Here is a 12,379-nt window from a genome sequence, read left to right on the forward strand (position 1 = left end):
CCTCCAGTAGCAGAGAATGTCTGAGTTCTTACCATATGGCTCCCTCCATCTTCAAAGTCAGTAACAGAGAATATCCTTCACATCAAATCCCTCTCATATTTCTAATCTCCTACTCCCTTTGTTCTTAACTCTAGACCCAGATTTAGAGTTCATGTGATTAGGGCAGACCCATCTAGATAACCTCACTTACCTAGAGTCAGCTTTATGCTCTGCCAGATGATATAAACTAATCAGGAATTAGACCTGATATGCTTTGGCTCTGTGTCCCCGCCCAAATCTCATCTTAAATTCTAATAATCCCTACGTGTCAAGGATGGGACTACGTGGAGGTAACTGAATCATGAGGGGCAGTTTCCCCCATGCTATTCTCATGATAATGAGTGAGTCTCAGGAGATCTGATGGTTTTACAAGTATATGGCATTTGCCCTGCTGGCAATCATTCTCTCTCCTGCCGCCCTGTGAAGAGGTGCCTTCTGCCATGATTGCCATGACTGTAAGTTTCCTGAGGCCCCCGCAGCTAAGCAGAACTGTGGGTCAATTAAGCCTCTTTTTGAATAAATTACCCAGTCTTGGGTATTTCAGCGGGAGAACAAACTAATACAATACCCTATCATGCTTACAATACCAGAAATCATACAGGGGACCATCTTAAAAGTCTGCCTACCATAAACTGCAGCCTGAAGAATAAACATAAGCTTAAGATGAGGCAAAGGAAGAGGAAGAGAATGCAGGTACAACTGATAATCTGATATAAGGAAATAACATTAAAAAGCAGGGAGAAGAAATTATGCATGATTGGACTTGCCTTCACAGGACCCAGCATAGTAACTGGCATATATTACTAGTCAAGTGAATAAACCAACATACCAAGTTTTATCAAATTAAACAAGCAAGTATTTACTAAGCTTACATGCTTATAGCTAGAAGAGAAAAGGTAAGAAATTACTAATGCTAAGCCACTAGATAGAATTGCGAGGTGACACGCCAGGGGAGACAATATGGACAAGAAACTAAAATTGACATAAAGAAAACTGGGTTCTTAAGTATCTTTGAGATCTTGGAAAGTGACCAAACGGAAGCGACCAAATCAAATAATTCCAAGGGCCTTAGTTTTGCCTCATCTGTAACAGAGCTGATTAACTACTTAATCTTTAAGATCCCTTTCCAGTGCTGACTATCTACAATACGGAAGGCACAGTTCTTGCCCCAGGACAAATTCCCTGCAGGTATTTTAGAATCTAGTTATTAATTCATGTTGTAATCTAGACATTGCTCTATAATAATACATAAAAACAGACAGTATCCTACTCTAAGTACTGAACGTATTCCATTCTACAAATTTAGCAGTAATCAGATACTTATAAGGCTTACTTGCTTTTTATAGCATAGTAAAACACTAAAATTACACATCAATAACAGGTCCTGTAAAGGCCAAAAATGGCAGGCCCACAGCTAACATGACACTTGACAGTACAAAGTTGAAAGCTTTCTTCTAAGATGAGGGACAAGAATGCTGCCCACCCTCACCACTCCTATCCACCATAGTGCTGCAAGTCCTAGCCAGAACAATTAGGCAAGAGAAAGAAGTAAAAGGCATCCTAATAAGAAAGAAGGAAATGAAATTGTATTTGCAAACAAGATCTTACACAGAGAAATCCCTAAAGCCACACCAAAAAACGACTGAAACTGACAAATGAATTAAGTTGCAAGATACAAAATCCACATCAAAAAAAATCACTAGCCTTTGTATATACTAACAACAAACTATCTAAATAGGAAATGAAGAAAACAATCCTATTTATAATAGCAACAACAAAAAAAAGTAAAATATTTAAGTGAAAATTTAACCAAACAGGTAAAAGATCTGTATACTAAAAACTATAAAACATTAATGAAAAAAATTGAAGAAAACACAAATAAATGAGAAGATATACTGTGTTCATGAACTATAAAATTAGTATTGTTAAAATGTCCATATTACCCAAAGCAATACACAAATTCAGTGCAATCCTTATCAAAATTCCAATGTAATTTTTCACAGAAAATAGAAAAAGCAACCCTTAAATTCATATGAAAAAATAAAAGACGACGAATGGCTAAAAACAATAACCAGTGAAAAGAACAAAGCTGGAGGCATCACATCACTGATTTCAAAATATATTATAAAGCTACTGTAATAAAGACAGCACAGTATTGGCATAAAAACAGACAGAGTGACCAATGGAACAGGATAGAAAGCCCAGAAATAAATCCACTCATTTATGGTCACTTGATTTTTGACAAAGGTGCCAAGAACACACAATGTAGAAAGAACAGCCTCTTCAATAAAAGATGTTAGGAAAACTGGATATCCACATGCAGAAGAATGAAACTGCATCCTTATCTCATACCATATACAAAAATCAGCTAAATATACATTAAAGACTTAAATATAAGACCTGAAATTATAAAACTACAAACAAGGGGGGAAGCACCACAATGGTCTGGGCAATATTTTTTTGGATATGACTTGAAAGCACAAGCAACAAAAACAAAAACTGGCAAATCGGACTGCATTAAATGAAAAAACTTTTGCACAGAAAAAAAAATCACATATATATATTAGCGAACCATATATTTGAGAAAGAATTTATATTCAAAGTATATAATAAACTCAACTCAAAAGCAAGAAAACAACCTGATTAAAAGAGATAAAGGACCTGTCATGATTAATTTTAGGTGTCCATTTGACTGAATTAAAGGATACTTAGATAGCTGGTATGGCATTATTTCTGTAGAAATCCATGAGGATGTTTCTGGAGGAGACTGGCATGTGAGTCAGTGGACTCAGTGGGGAAGATCTGCCCTCAATGTGGGCAGGCCTGGATGGAACAAAAAGGTGAAGGAAAAAAAAAAAAATCACAAACAATAAGTGAGGTGATGGATACATTAGCTTGATTTAATCATCCCACATTGTATACATACACCAAAATATTACACTGTACTCTACAAATATACACAATTATCATTTGTCAATTAAAACTAATATTAATAATAAAAAGTAGAGGTGATGCCATCTATGACTGGACAATTTTAATCATCAAATGCAATCCAACTGTTTGGTAGGCTAATGTTTACAGTTTCTATTCCAAAAATACTGCTGGAATACAAAGAAAATTACCACTCCACAAAATATGTAATGTGTATGTCTGAAAACATTCAGTGGAATGTCAGTTGCTTCAATCAATAAAATTCTTAATGCTGTATACAAAGTTTTGTGGTGGTGGTTGTTGTTGCTGTTTTTAATTCCCTGTGAGTTTAGGAGACAGTCTGGAGTGAACAAAGGGGCTGGAATTCTCAGGATAGAGCAACAGAGGAGAAAGAATTACATGGAGAGACTCCCAAAGATCTGCAGAATTTCCCTTTGAGTACTCAACTGAGCACTGAGTGGGAAAGGAGTGTAAGAATACTACCTGAAGCTGGTGAAAGAAACAGCAGTGTTTTTCAACCTTTTTTCCCTTACTACCCTTTTCTGACAGTTTTTCCTAATCGTTTCCCACGAAATTTCAATACCACTGTATTTCTAAGTTATGCACTTTGGCCTTTTAGAGGACCACAAATCATCGGAATATGTAAGATTTTTCATATACATACATACCCACAAAGAATCTATTTTCTCTCAATTAGGAGTGATATCACCTCCAATGAGAACGACGGATCACAGAGAACAGAGTGTTCTGTTCCAACTAGCCAGTTAGGGAAAACTAGTAATTCCTGCAGCATGGAGTAGAGTACTCAGGAGAAATTTGTTTCAGTAGTGGAGAATAATTAGGCTATTTTAAAATTAAATAAAACGCCATTTACATTAGGAGAAAAAATTACAAAATACAGATAAACCTGACAAAAGACATTTATAATGAAATTATAAAATAATGGTGAGAGAAATTAATAAACTTTGTCATATACTTTGCAACATACACAAATATTAAGTCAAAATAGACAGCACATTTAAATGTGCAAACTCTGAAAGAGCCAATCCTTCAAGATGAATCCTGAGTGGCTAAGTGGAACTAAATTTCAAACAAAGTCAAGCAACCATTTGGTAATTAGAGGTTACACACATACTGAGTGTTCAGGGGAAAATGTCATACTCACTAAACTTTGGGACTTTCATAGTTGTCTGTTCCTGTGTATGATACCTGAATCAATCAACAGATCAATCAACAGATTGTGATCTGCGCCGAATCATCAGAACTCAACAAGTTTCAAACAATCAGAACTAACTAAGTTTGTATCCCTCATTTGCACAAGCAGATCAGAGTGGGAACCTGGGCGAGAACTTTTGCCATCAAAGACAAACTTTCTCTTGGTTCTCTTAGAACACATCTTTGTTTTGTACAGAAGGCTGCATTTTCCTGGTGTACAAACTGTTAGCTGGCATAAAGCCTCTTTCCTTTTTGAAAGAAAATCCTTTTCAGTGAATTTGTTGATAAATGTGAAACTTAAAACTATAAAACTTCTGGAAGATATGAGCAAAACAAAATGACAATAGGACAGTTTTTTTTTTTTTTTTTTTTTAAGATACAACACCAAAACCAAGGTCCATAATATAATAAATTGATAAATGTGGATGTCATCAAAATAAAACTTGAGCTTTTCAAAAACACTCTTAAGAGAATAAAAACACAGCCAAAGATCGAGGACTTGTTTCCAGAACATATAAAAGAACTCTGAAAACTCAAGAGTAAGAAAACAATCCAATTAAAATACTTGCAAGAACATTTGAAAAGACATTTCACTAAAGATATATGGACTGACAAGATCATGAAAAGATGCTCAACATCATTCATTATTATAGAAATACAAATTTAGACCAAATTGAGGTATTACTATTACTAAAATGTTTAAGATTTTAAAAGACTGATTATACCAAATATTTGTGAAAATGTGGAAAATTTAGGATTCTCATATCCTGCTGGTGAGAACGTAAAATAATACAAACAGTTTGGTAAACAGTTGGTCAGTTTCTTAAAAAATTAAGCATGTATATTCAACCATTCCACCACTACACATTTACACAAGAGAAAAAAAAAGCACCCTCTGTCCTAAAACCATAGGCATGTACATGGTCTTTTCTTACAGCTATTCACAGTAACTAGTGTTGGAGCCCACAACCCTCCATCCCCATCTCAGGTGTATCTACTCAGCTTTCAGCTGGCTTGTATGGAACATGGAGTGAAGGTGGGGGCAGGCATGAGACAAGAACCAACTCAGCTTTCTCCCAGGAGAGAAATGACACCTCCCTCCAGCTCTGTGTAGCCAGTGCCTCTAGACTCCAGTTTCAAATTTGTAAATTTTCTTCATCAATGTTGAGGTTTCTCCCAAGATCCATAACCAAGTATATGTCCTATGTCACTATGACTAAATGATTACTACGGTGGTCCTGAAGCAAAGAAGGTATTATCCACTGGAACCAGCAGTTTCAAAATACAGGTTCAAAATACAGAAATTTGTATTCCACTCAGGTATTTATTTTTAGTAAGCATGTTATATGTGAGTTCTGATTTTCCTTTTTCATTCCCAATGTATTTTAGGAGTCAGTCCATATTAGTCTATAGAGACTTTCTTCATTCTTTATAACTGTATTTCATAGCATAATTTATTTAACTAGCAGAACTTTCCCTCTTAGAGGGCATTTGGGTTATTATTAATCCTGTTCATTGGTAATAAATGGGATCTTTTCATCAAGTTAACAAAAATTCTACTTCAATGGACAAGCAAAAAATTTTAAAATTATTATCTGTTACTAAATATATTATTAACTTCACAGACTACCTTTCCTCTAGGTTCGGTGTTTAAAGCAATTTTAGTGCATATGTTTATACGAATTGGTGGAAGGTAAATACTGGCATTTTCTATAAAGCTCAAGTATCAATACTTGCATACTCAGAAATATGCTGATGATTATTTATACTCACACAGATATTGATAGTTATATGGTATGGCAAAAATATGATAAATTATGTCCTAAATTTCATACTGAAATGAAGTAACTTTGGTCTGAAAGGTCTCAGCTAGTGCCTCAGCCTATTTTTTAAACACTTTTATTGAGATACAATTGATGTGTATTTCTCTCTCAACAATATGCTTTATTTCTCCAGTTACTATTAAGTTGGACACGGGTTCAAATTCCCATTCTGCTATACTGATTCTGCAGAAGGTTAATTTTTGTGAATTTTAGTAGAAACATTAACCTGTCAATTTTACAAAACTGTTGTACAAGTTAAATTGAGTAGTATAAAATGGCTTATGCCTATGTCTGTCTCAAAAGTAAAGTTCTACAATTAACACCAATTTTAACACTCTTAATAAAAAAATTGTATGTAGAAAAAATAATTTTCTTATAAAGAATCAAAGTTTTCCTCTAAAATGTGGTATCATTAATATTTCAGATTAACTTATTTGGGTTCCACTACATGGCATTAAGTTCTAGTAAATCTTAGGGAAAGGCATTTATTATTTTGGTCACAAAATTCTAAAAACACAAATGAAAGCTTCTGGGCAAAAGCAAGAGGTCACTGAAAGTCACTTAGAATTTTTAGAGTATCCTGAATTTGGAGTGAGGAAAGACTGTGAAGATCATTAATGTAACCCTACACATTTACAGAAAAAAGAAAAAAGAAAAAAAAAAAGGAAAAGTGAGAGTTGCAGTTAACAGGATTCACTCAACTTGTATAGCCAATAAGGGTAAGAAGATATGAAAATCTAGGTCTTTCAACTGCTCTGCTGGTGAATTAGTTTAGAGTAGTCTTGTAACCAGTGGAACTTTAGGAAGGAATTTTGTGGGGACTCTGGAAGAGATGTTTTAAGATAGCCGGGCGAGGTGGCGGGCGCCTGTAGTCCCAGCTACTCGAGAGGCTGAGGCAGGAGAATGGCGTAAACCCGGGAGGCAGAGCTTGCAGTGAGCTGAGATCTGGCCACTGCACTCCAGCCTGGGCGACAGAGCGAGACTCCTCAAAAAAAAAAAAAAAGTACAGAAGAGTCCCTATTGCACTTTCTTTGGTTGTTTCTCATAAGTACATGATGCAGCAGTCATCTCTTCATTATAAGAAAGCCAAGAGTTTCACAGAGAAGCTCACCCAGAGCTCTGACATTGCTGTTTTAAACAACCCCAAATTACCATGCTCTAGATTAAATTATTACAACAAGCAAAACACCTCTATTTATTCAGGTAGTCAAAAGTATCTGTGGCCAAAAGCCGCCAAATATAAAACTCTAGTATTTGCTAGTGAAACTATGTTACATGACTTCTACCATAGAAGACTTCAAGTCATACCAAATAACATGAATCTATAATTTTTTTAAATTAAAGTTTTGTTAAAAATCTATTAGGGAAAAAAAAAGTTGACTTAAAAAAATAAAATTGACAAACCTTTAGCCAGACTAAGATAAAAAGAGAAGATCTGAATAAAATCAGAAATGAAAAAGGAAACATTACGACTTATTTGCAGAATTCCAAAGGCTTGTTAGTGGTTACTGTAAGCAACAACTATATATGCTGATAAACTGGAAAATGTAGAAGAAATGGACAAATTCCTAGACACACACAACCTACCAAGACTGAAACAAGAGGAAATCCAAAACCAGAACAGACCAATAGCAAATAATGAGATCAAAGCTGTAATAAAAAGTCCTCTAGTAAAGAAAAGCCCAGGACACAATGGCTTTACTGCTGAATTCTAACAAACATTTAAAAAAGAAAGTAATACCAATCCTACTCAAAATATTCTAAAAAATAGAGGAGGGAATACTTCCAAATTCATTCAAGGCCAGTATTACCCTGATACCAAAACCAGACAAAGACACATCAAAAAAAGAAAACTACAGGCCAGTATCTCTGATAAATATTGATGCAAAAATCCTCAACAAAATACCAGCAAACTGAATTCAACAATGTATTAGAAAGATCATTCATCATGACCAAGTGGGATTTAGCTCTGGGATGCCAGGATGGTTCAAAACACACAATCAATTAACAAGATATATCATATCAAAAAAAAAAAAAAAAGAATAACCATATGATCATTTCAATTGATGCAGAAAAAACATTTGATTAAAAAATTCAACATTCCTTCAAGATAAAAAACCCTCAAAAAACTGGATATGGAAGGAACATACTTCAATATAATAAAAGCCACATATGACAGACCCATAGCTAGTATCATACTGAATGGGGAAAAACTGAAAGTCTTTCCTCTAAGACCTGCAACACAACAACAATGCCCACTGTCACCACTGTTATTCAACATAGTACTGGAAGTCCTATCTAGCGCAATCAGACAAGAGAAAGACATAAAGGACACACAAATTGGGAAGGAAGAAGTCAAATTATACCTATTTGTTGGTGATATAATCTTATATTTGGAAAAACCTAAACATTCCACAAGAAAACTAGAACTGATAAATTCAGTAAAGTTCCAGAACACAAAATCAATGTACAAACATCACTAGCATTTCTATATGCCAACAGTGAACAATGTGAAAAAGAAGTTAAAAAGTAAACCTGTTTACAATAGCCACACATAAAATTACATACTTTGGAATCAACCAAAGAAGTAAAAGATCTCTGTAATGGAAAAAATAAAACACGAATGAAGAAAATTGAAGAGGATACCAAAAAATGGAAAAATATTCCATGTTCATGGACTCGATGAATCAATACTGTTAAAATGTCCACACTACCCAAAGCGATCTACAGATTCAATGCAATCCCAATCAAAATACCAATGACATTCTTCACAGGAATAGAAAAAATACTAAAATTTATATGGAACCACAAAAGACCCAGAATAGCCAAAGCCATTCCAAGCAAAAAGAACAAAACTGGTGGATTCCCATGATCTAACTTCAAATTATGCTACAGAGCTATCGTAACCAAAACAGTATGGTACTGTCATAAAAACAGACACAAGTACCAATAGAACAGAATAGAGAACCCAAAACCAAATCCAAACACCTACAGCGAACTCATTTTTGACAAAGGTGCCAAGAACATACACTGGGAAAAGATAGTCTCTTTAATAAATGGTGCTGGGAAACCGGATAATCACATGCAAAATCATGAAACTAGACCCCTATCTCTTGCCATACACAAAAATCAAATCAAAATGCATTAAACACCTCAAACTGAATCTAATACAAGAAAACACTGGGGAAAATCTCCAGGACATTAGTCTGGGCAAAGATTTCCTGAGGAATAGACCACAGGCACAGGCAACCAAAGCAAAAATGGACAAATGGGATCACATCAAGTTAAAAACCTTCTGCACAGCAAAGGAAGTAATCAACAAAGTGAAGAGACAACCCACAGAATGGGAGAAAATATTTGCAAACTACCCCTCTGACAAGGGATTCATAACCAGAATATAAGGAGCTCATACAACTCTACAGGAAAAAACCCAATAATCTGATAAAAAATGGGCAAAAGATCTGAATAGACATTTCTCAAAAGAAGACACACAAATGGCAAAAAGGTTCTCAACATCACTATCATCAGAGAAATGCAAAACTCAAAGAGATATCATCTTGTCCCAGTTAAAATGGCTTTTATCCAAGAGTCAGGCAGTGTGAGGATGTGAAGAAAAGGGAACCCTTGTACACCATTTGTGGGAATGTACAACCACCGTGGAGAACGGTTTGGAGGTCCCCCAAAACACTAAACACAGAGCTACCATAAGATCCAGCAATCCCACTGCTGTGTATATATCCAAAATAAAGGACATCAGAATATCAAAGAGATATCTGCACTCCTGTTGCAGCACTGTTTACAATAGCTAACATTTGGAAGCAATCTAAGTGTCCATTAACAGATGAATGGATAATGAAAATGTGGTACATACACACACAATGGAGTACTGGTCAGCCATAAAAAAAGAGACCTAGTCATTTGCAACAACATGGATAGAATTGGAGATCATTATGTTAACCGAAATAAGGCAGGCACAGAAAAACAAACATCACATGTTCTCACTTATTTGTGGGATCTGAACATCAAATCAATTGGACTCACGGATATAGCAGAAGGATGGTTACCAGAGGCTGGGAAGAGTAGTAGGGGGTTAAGTGGGAGGTGGGGATGGTTAATGGGTACAAAAAAAACAGAATGAATAAGACCTACTATTTGATAGCACAATAGGGTGACTATAGTCAATAATAATTGTATATTTTTAAATAACTTAAATAATGTAATTGGAATGTTTGTAAATCAAAGGATAAATGCTTGAGGGGATGAATACCTCATTCTTCATGATACGATTATTTCACATTATATGCCTGTACCAAAACATCCCATGTACCCCATAAATATAGACTTCTACTATGTACCCACAAATTTTTTTTAAAACCCACTAAAATAAAAAGAAAAATCTATTTGGTGTGTTACTAAGAAAGGTGCTGTTTAGTGGTCTACAAAATTCAAAATTTCAGGGTGTGACTAAAGAAACTAATCTAAAATTATACAATGACTATTTAATGGTAGAAAAATAAATCTGAACTTATATCCATTCTAAAAATGTATAAAAAAACTTCAAAAAACTTAAGAGAAACTTGAGTTTCAAAAAGTCCAGTGTTATTCTCCAAATACTTATTTAAATAAATTTACTTTGGAAAAACACCACAGTCACACTGACATAAAGCTTAAAAATATTTTATTACCAACTAAAAGGGCATTTAACACCCACTGCCTTTTAAAACCCCATATGATTCCTTATCAAACAAAATCATAAGATATTTACCATCTTAAATTCAAATAATGGCCAAAAAGTTAATAAATCTTGACTTTAAGGCAACACTCTCTACTACTAAGAAATGGTCATGAGAGAAAAGGCCTAAAGGCAATCACAAAAGTTGTCAAAAACCTCTGTATCACTGAAGACAATGTCAGAGTCACTCTCAAGAAAGGACTACTGATGAATGAGCTGATGCTCTCAACGACTCTGAATATTTTTTTAATTTAGGACAAATTAATTAAATATAACATAAAAGTAATGTTAGCTGTAATAAACTTTGTTATGATGGAGAAATTAGCCTTGGTAAACGGAATTACAGTTCAAACTTTCTAATTCAAGGTAGTATTTGTCAGTACTATTAAAATAAAACCAAAATAACAAGAAAACCTTAGGAGTTAAATGGAACAGAAAACATGTTTTCCACCTTTTCGTGCATCTATATACCCCTTTAGCTATTTTCTTAGAAATGCACACTCTTCAGTATACCCTGGGTAAAGTGACCAGACACTCCATTTAAAACAAACCATGGCCAGGTGCAGTGCCTCATGCCTATAATCCCAGCACTTTGGGAGGCCAAGGCGGGCGGATCACCTGAGATCAGGAGTTTGAGACCAGCCTGGCCAACATGGTGAATGAAACTCTGTCTCTACTAAAAACACAAAAATTAGTTGGGCGTGGTGGCAGGTGCCTGTAGTCCCAGCCACTCGGGAGGCTAAGGCAGGAGAATCGCTTGAACCTGGGAGGTAGAGGTTGCAGTGAGCTATCATGCCACTGCACTCCAGGTGGGCAACAGAGCCAGACTCTGTCTCTAAATACATACATATATACATATATCCTGAATTAGGTGCATGTTTCCAACTAAATATAAACTTGAAGTCAATTCACTTAGAAAAAGCTTTAAAAAATATATAATGACAGCATTCTGTTCATTACCCAATGTTAAAATTAACAACAGTTTTAGCCAATGCCTCAAATCTATTCAGATAATCCATTATTTTAAAAATAAGCTAAAACCTTTTTGTATCTACCTAAGTGGTCACAGCAGTATTGTATTAAGAAAAAAAAAAGGAGGAAAGATGAGAGTTAAAAATGAGCTTGCAACGGGTGCTTTCTTAAAACTACAATCATTTCTAGGTCGTCTGTTTTGGTGTTGCCACAGCGACTTTGTGAATCATATGACTTTTCACTCCCTCCATAACTCAGGGGTACATTTGTTTCTGGTAAAAATATATACATTAGTGGATGTAATTTTGTTAGAGTACATAATGTACTTTCAGCTACAATTTAGTAAACTACATACTGGCCACTGAAAAAACATACAGAGAGAAAATTATCGATATATCCACTCTTTCTAAAACTGTTCATCATGTCAGCAGTGAATATACTACTGTATCTTTAAGTCTGAAAACTTTTCGAACAATGACTTTACTGAAAACCTAATCTGACAAAAATTAATCAACCATTATTATAAAACACTCACCATGATTATTTACAAAAAGCAAATTTGATCTTACATTTAGATATACACTTAAAAGAATCCTCATTTGAAATGCACCGTTAAGTATTTAATGGTGAAGTATCATGATTTCTGCAACTTACTACATATACATGT

At 34.8% G+C, this 12,379-nt stretch overlaps 1 protein-coding gene across 15 annotated transcripts in view; it reads right to left on the reverse strand.

The window, feature by feature from the left end:
* ANKRD28 (ankyrin repeat domain 28) overlaps nucleotides 1-12,379 on the reverse strand; it is a 188,130-nt gene that overhangs the window by 110,705 nt on the left and 65,046 nt on the right. The gene's annotated exons all lie outside the window — the stretch shown is intronic.

This window comes from Chlorocebus sabaeus, chromosome 15, assembly GCF_047675955.1.
Source record: "Chlorocebus sabaeus isolate Y175 chromosome 15, mChlSab1.0.hap1, whole genome shotgun sequence".
In the NCBI taxonomy this organism is placed as follows: Eukaryota; Metazoa; Chordata; class Mammalia; order Primates; family Cercopithecidae; genus Chlorocebus; species Chlorocebus sabaeus.